At 42.7% G+C, this 11,988-nt stretch overlaps 1 long non-coding RNA gene across 2 annotated transcripts; it reads right to left on the bottom strand.

Annotated features, from left to right (window-relative positions):
• Window positions 1-2,229: 2,229 nt before the first annotated feature.
• On the bottom strand, window positions 2,230-11,900 carry LOC308458425. Of its 2 annotated transcripts, XR_013977394.1 has the most exons (3): window positions 11,827-11,900; window positions 6,587-6,732; window positions 2,230-3,441 (listed from the first exon to the last, which is right to left on the bottom strand). It is a non-coding gene; the product is annotated as an uncharacterized lncRNA (long non-coding RNA). The 2 variants fall into 2 exon arrangements; XR_013977395.1 differs by lacking the exon at window positions 6,587-6,732 and having other exon boundaries at window positions 11,496-11,894.
• Window positions 11,901-11,988: the final 88 nt, after the last annotated feature.

Here is an 11,988-nt window from a genome sequence, read left to right as displayed (position 1 = left end):
CTGTCCCCTCGTGGCTATGCCCTTGGGGTCCCTTCCAGATCTATGGTTCTATGATTGAAGCTGAATCCTGAAAACACAGAAGTATTGTTTTTGGGGGACAGGGGGTGGGAAGGTGTGGGGTCCTGAATGGGGTAACTGCCCCTGAAGGACCAGGTGTGCAGCCTGCGAGTCATGGGTTAATTCTGTGTCCAGGGCAGCTGTCTACCAGCTCCATCTCGTACGCCACCTGAAACCCTACCTGCTCGCAGACTGTCTCGCCAGAGTGGTACATGCTCTGATTATCTCCCGCTTGGACTACTGCAATGCGTTCCATGTGGGGCTGCCTTTGAAGGTGACTCAGAAACTACAACTAATCCAGAATGCGGCAGCTAGACTGGTGACTGGGAGCAGCCGCCGAGACTACATAACACTGGTCCTGAAATACTTACATTGGCTCCCAGTACATTTCCAAGCACAAATCAAAGTGTTGCTGCTGACCTTTAAAGGCCTAAACAGCCTTGGTCCTGTATACCTAAAGGAGCATCTGCATCCCCATTGGCCAATATAAAGACTGGGAGCCCAGACACTGAGATCTAGCTCCGAAGGCGTTCTAGTGGTTCCCACACTGTGAGAAGTGAAGCTAGAGGGAACCAGGCAAAGGGCCTTCTTGGTAGTGGCACCCACCCTGTGGAATGCCCTCCCAATCAGATGTCAAGACGATGAGTAATTATATAACATTTAGGAAACACCTGAAGGCAGTCCTGTATAGGGAAGCGTTTTAAGGTTTTTCTATGTTTTTATATATGCTGGAAGCCACCCAGAGTAGCTGGGGCAATTTGAGTCACATGGGGGGGGGTTTACAGATTAATAATAATAATATTAATAATAATAATATTTTTCTGCTTCAACAATGTTTCATTATGTTCCCATTATCTTATTTAATGGTAATTTGTATAAATCATAAAAATTATAAATAAAACATGTTCTATTTACAAACAAAACATTTAAGTAGCTACCTTTCTACTGGTAGGATGGGGAGGGGTGCACAGGAAGGAAACAAGGTTGGAAAACACTGGTTTAGACCACAGCACCACCCGCTCCCTTCTAACTGGCTGTGTGTGCTTTGTAGTATGTCTTGAGAGCCTGGTTTTCAGTGTGGAAGTGGCAGCCGGGGATGCTGGCAACAGTCAGGCTGCATCAGGAGCTGAATTCAATATAGTTGCATCCCATCAGGCAATATAAAGACTGGGAGCCAGGCAGCCATGTGCCTGATGAAGCATGTGCAGGGTTCTTTTATCTCCTAGTTTATCTCATTTTGCATTTTTATGTTGTGAACTGCCTTGTGATCTTCGGATGAAGGATGGTATACACATTTAATAATAATAATAATAATAATAATAATAATAATAATAATAATAATAAAATTAATAATACAGCAAGAAACAGAGTTGATGTAGCAGCTTGTTCATTTCCTCTGCCTCTCCCTGCCCCAGACCAGAAAACAGTTATCAATAGCTCAGCACTGACGTAACAATATGGCACCATCTGCTGGTGGAGGTGCTGCTTTTCAGCTGCTTCCTCAGATAAGCAGTGGCATCCTGTCTGTTTTACCCAGTGGTCTTCTGAAAATACATTTCGGGAAGCAGATGATAAAATGACAGAAGACACACATCTTTAAAATGCGCATTGCTGCAGTTAGATAATTTTAGATTTAATTGAACAGGTGAAATCCAACACTAGATACCCTCAGAGTAGACTTCTTTGAGTAGGAATAACATTTCATGCCACCCAATGGTTCTGTGGTGAGCGCCCTCCCTATATGGTGATGTGCGTTACTTCAAATAAATATGCAATTATATATATAGCTTTTATTAAATTGTTTAATAATAACTACTATTTTAAATCATATCTGTACATATTAAGATATTGTAAATTGTATTATAAAGACTCATATTGAAAAATAGTATCTAAATATGTAAATAAATACCGTATATTATTAAAAATGTGGAATCACTGCAGGCTCGAGTCCTGACAAGAGATTAATTGCTCCCAGAGCAGGCAAGGGGCCAATAAAAATATTGGAGATAGTGTTCTATCCTTATGGTAATAATTATTTGCTTTTGTTTTTAAACCTGCCATGTTACATACAACTCTATTCCCTAGAAGTCATGTGGAACACATCTCATACAATTAACATGTGTTCATTAGAGAACCTGGAAGTCAAAAAGAAGAGAAACCGAACCCTTTAAATTATGCTTAAAACAAATTTTATTTCACAAAATAGTCACCCTGGTGCTTTTTGGCATCTTCTCTTCTTCAAAGGCATTAAGACATAAGACAACAAACACTTTATGAAGCCTCCTTAGTATCAAAATATACATATTACACTAAACATATAAACAAATTGTATGGACCATCCATAACTGCTGAGGGGGATGCCAGGTTGCTACTGCAAATAGGCTTGCTTAGGACTTCATGGAGCTGTCCAAACACATTATAGGCCCAATACATCTAGCCAGAGATGCCTTTGATTTGGTTGTTTACTGGTTAGAATGACAACAGCAGATTCCACCTGCAGGGGTACAGGCCTGCCTAGGTCAGGATGGTCCACCCCCAGAGACTAATGGAAAAGGAAGGATTCCTGCATGCCCGGGGGGAATGTTTGCCATAGTCAGTGCTTCTGCTGAGAACCTGATGTCACTATGGAACGCAGGCGCTAGGTTCCACCCAACTGTGGGGGAGCCCAGCGCACGTGCGACATCACGCATCAGGCGGAGGCTGGGAGGCCCACCGTGGGTAGGCCCCCTGGGGCCCACCACAGCCGCGGGGACGCCCAGGGAGGCCCACCACAGACTGTGGAATATTGAGGGGGTCCGGATCCCCTCCTTGAAAATTTTAGGGGACCATTGGCTCCTCTATATGGCGCCCCTGCTATGGAATCACCAAGAAGAGACCTTCTCCAATGCTGAGTCCAACATGGCATGTTGAGTTCTCTGGCAACTTTAGACTATGAAGCTGGTACAACAGCAACGGCAGCACAAATAGTGGAAGTCTCATAGTGATGACCAAACATGGCTGCCAGCACTTACAGTAATCATGCCTATCTTGTAGCACTGACAGCAGCAAAGAAGGCTTTGTCACCTCTGCACCCTCTACTGAAGCTATTGATATTTGGCCAGAAGTGTCGGAACCCTCAGAATCTTGAGGACATAATCACTTGCCTTCATGCTGAACTGTGGTTGCTTGGAGGTTATTGCCCAACCATATGCCCTCGGGATGCCTGCCCATCAAGGCTGATAAAAACTTGCTGGAGGGGGTTGACTGGGTCAGTCCAGAGCATAGTTATTGCTTTTTTGCAGGGGGAGATGTTTGGAGTGTTTACCTTAGCATGTAGAACATATGGCCCTTCCACAATCTTTCATTTGGGTTCAGTGGGGAGGAGGGGGTGCTTCCATGTGTAGTCTTGAAAAAAAACACACCAAAATAATTAAACTGTTGGAAACAATAATATAAAAACAATGCTTTTCTTTTGCTGCAAAATAATGCTTTCTCATGGTGATTTTCCTATGCCCTTACCCCTTCTCATTCAGCTGTGTATTGTTCTATTCACAATTGCTCAGCTGTTCAGTTTTCTCAACTAAACAAGAGCCTACCGGGGTATATTCTCCTGAATGTATAACCGTTTTGAGCCCATTTGCCAGAAAGCTTAAATCTTCTTATTTTTAATTTTCTTGTTATTACACGTGTAATATGTTCTAGAGCCTATTATGCAAGACTATGCAAGAATATGTAAATATACCAATCACAAGTGAAATAATTCACTACAGAGTCTTGAAATGTATAAATCTAACGGATGAATACAAGAAGTGAGTAGATTGGCTAATAAATGGAAACATGTTTCCTGTTCCAAAAATGATTTTGAAGAAAACTATTCTAAAACTCTAATCCTTTAACTATAGCAAGCAATCCCTATCTTTAACAGATTTTATTGTTGAACCTGGCTTTTAATACCGTACTATATTTAGTTTAAACCATGAACTACACAGGGAGCCCCTATCAAGCAGAAATATTATATATAAATTTCAAAAATAAAAAATGAATATATCCAGGTGCTGAAAAATACTAAATGTATCTCCATATTAATTAAATACCCATCTGTTAAATACCTATCTGTTAATTTGCAAATAACAAGGCCTAGCTGGGTAGAAAAGGTTGTTACATCATCCTTGTTTTCTTTACTGAAGCATTGTGAAACCTTTTGGCTAGCTTGTTTTAACTGAGAGAACAGTTACTTTTGCTACTTGCAGATCTGTATCTCGTTTTACGAGTTGTTTGCTTTAAAGTGTGTTTGAGAGAAAAGGAGGTGAGATTGAGAGCCCCCGTCTTTTCCTACTGACCTGTTTACAAAACCTGAGATTAACTAGCAATGTAGTTAAAATAAGGCAAACTATTTTGGGGTGTTGGGGTGATATCAAATGTTAGTCATACTCAGAGTAGACCTTTTGAAATCAATGGACTCAAGTAATTTGTCCACTGATTTTAATGGGTCTACTCAGAACGTGACTTAGTTGGCTATCAGTCTTTATTTTATAAAAGCAGGAGGACTGTAGTATCATAGGCTGCTTTGGTTGTTTACAATGATTTGGGGTGTTATCATATGCCTTTTATGTACATCTCCTTGCCACATTCCAATTACAACACTATATAAATGATAAAGAGTATATTACAACTATGTGGCTGGGGAATTGTAGGTTAAGCCAAATGCTACTGCTAATGGACTTAAATAATTGTTTGGGTAGGCGTTAAAAATAAAGATCTGCAGGCTTTGTGAGAATCTTTTTCATGAAGGACATGACCATCTAGCAACAGCCAACAGGCCTCCGGATAAAAAGCTATAAAGAACAGCTTCAGCAGCTCCCAGAACATTTCCAAATACTTTTGGAAGTTGTGCCTTTGTTCCTTTGCCATTTAGCATTCAGCGCCAGCTGGCTTTTGGAAGAACACTGGATGAAATAGCAAACAAATTTCTCTTTGAAAGCAGACTTAAAAAGGAAAGGTGCTGTGAAAGAGCCTAGAGGAAAACCAGACTATTGAGTTGGGCTTCTAGGCAGAGCACAAAAGAAGGAGCTTTCTGGAAAACGCCCCAAGGGCATCAGGCCCTGTGGCATTGGAAGAATTGTTACATCCACCAGCTGTTTTTGTAGGGTACTGAATTCTTCCTCCCCTATAGGTCTTATTTCTACTAAACAGTCAGTTTGAAATCTGCCCCACATGGCTCATTGGGAGTGTTTCTGGACAGCAACAAAATACTGTATTTTTCCGTGTATAAGATGCCCCCATGTATAAGATTTCCCCCATTTTTGGGGACTCCAAATTAAGAAAACACCCCCTCAGCACTATCCGTGTATAAGACGAGCCCCAATTTTAAACCTATTTTTTTGGTTAAAAAACTTAGTCTTAAACATGGCAAGTGTTAACCCTTTTTTGGCAGAATGCCTTCTTTCCTCCATTACTTGCTTATTAGCTAGACTGCCATCTTCTTGGCTCTGGTGGGACATCCCTTGATCTGAAGTATACAGTCTAGGCCCCTGCGTCAGAGGACTGTGTGCAAGAGCACCAGAGACTCCCATCTTGGTGGTACATAGCTGTCAACAGTCCTGTAACAGGTAAAGGACTGGAGCTCAGTAAAGCACATGCTTTGCATTCAGAATGTCTCAGATTCAATCCCTGGCATTGCCTGAAACATTAGAGGGGCATTACCAGCCTGTGTAGACAATACTGAGCTCAAAGAGCTAATGGTCTAACTCCAGAGAAGCAATGTATTATGTGTCAGTAGCTCATTATCCTCGTCTGAAGGAAAGGCTACCATCAGAGTCCCGAAATAGATGCATTCCATGGCACTTTGACACTGCAACACAATTGGGTTTGTTTTTTGCCCCTTCCTGTGTTTTTTAATTAAAAAAAAATGATTTTGTTAATTTAGAATGGCTTACAAAATGCTGAATCAACAAACTCTGTAAGTATATACAAAAACCAATAAATAGAAAAACAAGGTAAAATCAGTATAAAGTTGTCAACCTTGTTTCCATGCCCCACTCTTGTATTGTGACAGGCTAAATAGTTAAATACCGCATCATTATTGAAAATCCACTGCTTTTGTGTTGTAAAAATGCAGCGGTTACCAGGGAAGTCAAACAGCTAGGGTTGGAAAAACTCATTGCGATATGTGTATAATTAGAGTTGTTCATTTGTGAATAATTTGGAAAAAGCTATTGCTGTCCATTTGATTCAAAAAGCATGGTGCCTCTTTGTGCTCTGTAGAAACTAATAGGAATAGTTAAGTAAAGTTGTTTTGATTGTCTGACACATTTTCATTCTGGCCATTCTTTGTTTTTCCATCATAAGGTGTTCTCACTCTGACCCTTCAATCTGTCCCCTCCACAAACAATGACAAGTATAATATAAAAGCAGTTGATATAAAAAGCAAACAAAGAGCTTTTCTCATCATTTGCATGCCAACAGCAATGCTGCCGAGATTTATAATATATCTGAACAATTCCAGTTCACTTCAGTTGACAGGAAACTTGACAGCAAGATGCCTTCCTACCTGAAAACAACCAAGATCTAACGTTTGCAATTATCCAGAATCTGATCTTCTCCTACGCAAGATGCACTCTTATTTCTGAATTTTATTGAACAACAATATGGAAGAGGGAGTGCTTTTTTATCCATTGTTGATCCAAATCATCTTCACTGCTTAAATGGAAATGGAAAAAATAGCAAGTTTTTTACAAGTCTGTAGTAATCTCTCAAGAAAGAAAACAGGACATTTTTGTCCTTTTATTGACCAAGGTAAATAACTGGGGATAATTTTATACATAATTTCAATTTCTTATTCATTGCTGTTAAAGTTTACATGAACTCTTTACGATAATATTTCAGAATATTCCTCTACACAACTCTTTCTACTACATTATCAGCCCTACTTTATCAAGTTCTGTTCTCTCTTGCTCACTGTTTTTAAACCATCTAATGTAATGAGCTTCAGCTTTTCCAAGGAATCAACCAGTGCAATTCTAGGCACATGTACCCTGCAAGCTAACCCCACAATAGGGGGTTATGGGGCATGGATGGAGCAGACGTCTTCCTCCAGCCGGCCCACACCAGCTCTGCTGGCCTCCACAACATGACACTGGTGTCACTCTTCTGGTGTGGTCTTCATTCTGCCTGAAGTGCAGGTAGGCAAAAGATCCACCATTGGAATTCCTGCAAAAAAATCCAAAATGAGCCATTTTCGGGTCATAGAGGGGTTGAATCAGTCTAGGATTGACTGGATCTTGGGCTGGCCTCACTGGCATCATATGATGGCATTGGCTCTGATGTGGACCTGATTGTTACGCCAGCATCAGGTCTTTAGCTGTCCCAGCCAGTGGGAGCAATGGGGCTGTGGATATGACTGTGGCTACACCACTGTGTCACAATCCGCTGTTGCCAAGCTGGGTTTGGGACTGCTATCCCCCATGGAGTAAGAACCATTGAACACAGTGGGACATACTTCCAAGTAAAAGTATAGTATTGCACTGTTATTGTGTTGGTCACTGGACTTTGAGGGAAACTATTTTACACATACTTTTAGAAAACATAAAGGCTGTAAACAAAAGCAAAGCTGGATTGTTTTTTGTAACTAGCTTATGTCATTTTTTAACTGGCTTCTGACATCTCGTAGGAAACTACAAGGAGGAAGCAGCTGGAGGGAACAACTCATGGTTTCAGTTTTCTCTACACAAATCCACACAGAATATGGGAAACAAGCAAGATGAATTGGAACCTTTAATTCAGAGTGGCAAATATGTCCTGGTAGGCATTATTGAAACCTGGTGGGATGAGACCCATGACTGGAATGCAGGAATTGAGGGGTTTGACCTGTTTAAAAGGAATAGACCAAACAGGAAGGGAGGAGTAGCAGCATTATATGTATAGGATGTGTAAATTTGTGAAGAAATCTGGATCATGGAAAGCAGACTGAGAGTATATGGGTAAAATTGTAGATGAGAGAAACAACAGTGACCTTACTGTGGGGTCTGCTATAAATCACCAAGCCAGGCAAAAGACTTAGAGGATGCCTTCCTAGAGCGATTACCAAACACTAAAAAAGGAGAGATATAGGAGACTTCAATTTCCCTGATATCTGCTGGAACTCAAACTCTGCCAAGAATGTAAGGTCTGACAAATTTCTCCACTGCCTTGCTGACAATTTCATATCCCGGAAGGTGGAAGAAAAAGGGGATCATCTATCCTAGACCTTGTCCTCACTAATAGGGAGGAATTGATCAACAAAGTGGAAGTACTGGGAAACTTGGCAGGAAGTGATCAGTTCTTTCTGGGTTTCATGATACAGAGGAAAGGAAAAGTTGAGTGTAGTCAGACATGCACTCTGGACTTTAAGAAGGCCAATTTTGAAAAACTGAAAAAGCTACTGGATGAGATCCCATGGTCAAAAATACAGAGAAGGGAGTCCAAGATGGATAAGTGTTTCTAAAAGGAGAAATATTGAAGTCCCAAACACAGACAATTACAACAAGAAAGAAAAGTAGGAGGCATCTAAGGAAACTGGTGTGGCTGCATAAGTAGCTTACAAATGAGATGAGAGTTAAGAAGGGCACGTATGATTCTCAATAAGCAAAGCTGGAATATTCCTCCAGATAGCATTCATTTTTATATCAATGCTACTGGTGTAACTACTGAAATGTTTCCACAACATTGCCTTCACATATTTCTTTTAGCCCACCTAAGTACCCTTTTAATTATAGCTTAACAGTATTTGTTCTCCAATAAATTTTCCCCTACCAAGGTACATCTAACCTTCCCAGAAGTTGCATTACGCTCCCAAATTACCCTACTGCATCCATCTGTCCACCATGCAGTCATATTCCAGTTTCTTCCCACCTCCTTCCATCTAGGAATAGCATGAGCTGCTCCCAAAATACTTTGCTCCTGCTTTTTAGAAAAACACTCAAAACCACTGAACTCACATGACCTACCAATATCCAAACATTTAAGCCTGATATCTTCTCAAATTCCGTGTAGGGACCATATCCACACCACTAAATTCCCATCTCCATAAAATAGCTACTGGGAAGTAATAACTTCTTATAAGGGTGAATCCGTTAAAAGAGGCCCCATGGATACAGAGTACACATGTTCCACCAGGGCCTCTTTTAAGACTCACCCTGTATTATTGGAAAGCTTCCAGCCACTCTCCCAGAAATTTCCCCAGCCACACTGAGCTGCAAAAGGCTTAAATACTATCCCTGCCAAGCCAAGCAAAGGATCCTGCAAGAGTCATATTGAGCCAGGCACTCTTTCGTACCTTTAAAAGGAAAAGTATCACAAAACTGTCCGTAAAGCTCCTGGTGTCTATTATTCTTCCGACTATGGAGAGCCAGTGAGAGTTCCACAAGCCAAGTTTCTTGAACAGAACTCACATCAGGCACCATGGAGGTGCAGCACATTCTTTCTTAACCATGTCCACTCAACACAATGGGGCATTCTTATTGAATACAATGGGCCTTATTTCCAGGTACGGTTAAGACTGCAGTCTAATTAGCAAATTCTTTAGCAGTACCTGCATTCGAACTCAGCACTGCAAAGCCCAAGACGTTTGCTCCAAAAACAAGTTATCCCCTTCTAAAAAATACTCCTCTGCTGCTTTCCAAATTCACACCTTTTCTGATCTTTTACCTTTGAGACATAAACCACAAAAGCCATTCTTCACGAATAGCAAACCCACACCACATTTCTTCCCCTGCACCACCACCCGTTTGCAAGGCAGCTCCCAGTTACTAAAAGAGCCCGTAGTTTAAGATTGGGCCTCGGACGGAGGGCTACGTAGTTCAACAAGGACGTGAGGCGTGAGGGCTGCTGCATTGTTCGTGAGACAGCTTGCTTGCAAGCGCGATCAAGTCAGTGACTGTAAAGACCCCACCCCATTTTATGGTGACCGGTGGGATCCATAGCTGTCAACGTTTCCCTTTTTTAAAGGGAAATTCCCTTATTCCGAATAGGATTCCTCGCAAGAAAAGGAAAGAGTTGACAGCTATGGTGGGATCTCGTTGTCCAGTTTATGCTGGTCTACGGCCGTAATAAAGAGTTGTTGTCGTCGTCGTCGGTGTCCAGTACTATGAGCAATCGTGACTTATACAGTACTGTATATTTGCAAAGTTCCTTGCAGAAGGGGCATGCCGTCAGCAGCAAGCACAGCTGGAGGGGCAGCCAATAGGGAAGCTGCTTCCGGTCAGGTGGCTTGCTGTGTCGGCGCGGGGGGAAGCTAGGGAAGGGGCGAGGCTCCTGCGGGCGCTGGAGGGAGGCAGGAAGGAGCGGGCGCAACCTCCTCCTGGCTCTGCGCGGTTCTTGCGCTCTTCCTGCTCCTCCCAGATCCAGTCCAGTCAGTTCCTCCTTAGAGCGCGGCTGATGTTTTCTTCTTCTAGGCGTTGGATAGGTAGGGATTTTGCAGGAGAAGCAGAGCAGTTGATTCTCTGGACTTTTATTAGCCCCCCTCTTCAGATATACTCTCGAGGGAGGTGCGCATCCAAGGCAGTGCTGCCTGAGTGCGGAAACAGTAATACTGTGTTACAAAGAGGGTTGTGGGAGGAGCGCCCTGCATTCCCTAAAGCAGTGTTTCCCAAACTTGGGTGTATAGCTTTTTTGGACTGCAATTCCCATCATCCCTGACCACTGGTCCTGCTAGCGAGGGATGATGGGAGTTGTAGTCTAAAAAACAGCTGAAGACCCAAGTTTGGGAAACATGGCCCTAAAGCCAAACTTGGCCCTCCAGTTGTTTTTTGGGACTGCAATTCCCATCATCCCTAGCTAACAGGGATGATGGGAATTGTAGTCCCAAAACAACTGAAGGGCCAAAGGAGCTGCTGGGAAACCAGAAACACACTCTTCATTTCCAGGCTTTGTACATACATACATACATACATACATACATAATTAATGAAAATCCTGTGTAAGCATACAATGGATGGGAAGTATTCACGTGTGCAGGGATGATCAAGATGATTTGCGTAAACGGTACCGAAAGAGGGACAGAGAGAATAGAACTGGGGCGTTGTGGCTTCGCAAATGACGTGCATTTGCGTTTAGGCTGATACATCCCATCTTTCCTCTGAGCGCTAGGTGTTCGTGTCCGTGCTTCTTCCACTCCTCGTTTTATACTCACGACAGCCCTGCAAGGTAGGCTACTTATAGGCGAGCGGTCCGAGGTCACCCGCCGCACATTCGGGGCTTTAGGTTTTGCAGGGAGCCTCCAAGGGTAAAGAAGGCTCCTTGCATTACAGAACTTGGCCATCAAATTCGTGGCAGCAGGCGATACACGGAATAAAAACGCCAGGCCAGACGCTGGGGCTTTACAGCGAGGCCCTTCCCCATTTCGCGATAGCTTGCAGGCGAATACAGTACAGTGAACGCCCGAATAGGGTCAGAAGTGCTAATATTTAAGGCATTAATATTACCTGTGTAATTGCCTTGATTCTGTCACTTGCTCCCATAATTCGTGTGCGAATGTTGTGTGGTATTGCTACACTCTCATTCTTTAAATCCAAATTCTCTGATGCCAGGTGCCCCCCAACCCCAATGAAAACATGATAGAAATATACAGTGGGGGGTCACATCATATGGGCTAAGTTTACGTGTTTGTTGTTGTTGTTTAGTCGTGTCCTACAAATCTTCAAATAAATACTGACTGTCCAGGTATGGCATTGAAATTAGTAGTGTGTCACCAATACATTTTTCTCGTGTTTTGTTCGGAAAGGCAGATAACTTCGGGGACGGGGAGGGTCTTGCCTTAAACATGAGAAGGCGGCCTAGCGGAGCATGCGCGACTCCTTTCAGCTTCTCGGACCACACCCAGATGTCCCTATCGGCTCGCCGTCGCTTTCCAGCCCCGCGGCCGCTGTTGCCATGGAAACCAGACAGGTCTCGCGGGCCGCCGACGAAGTACAGGGA

The sequence above is a fragment of the Podarcis pityusensis genome, assembly GCF_964106645.2.
Source record: "Podarcis pityusensis genome assembly, chromosome: 11".
Lineage (NCBI taxonomy): Eukaryota > Metazoa > Chordata > Lepidosauria > Squamata > Lacertidae > Podarcis > Podarcis pityusensis.
Note: the sequence above shows the minus strand (reverse complement) of the source record. Positions and strands in the feature narration are given on the sequence as shown.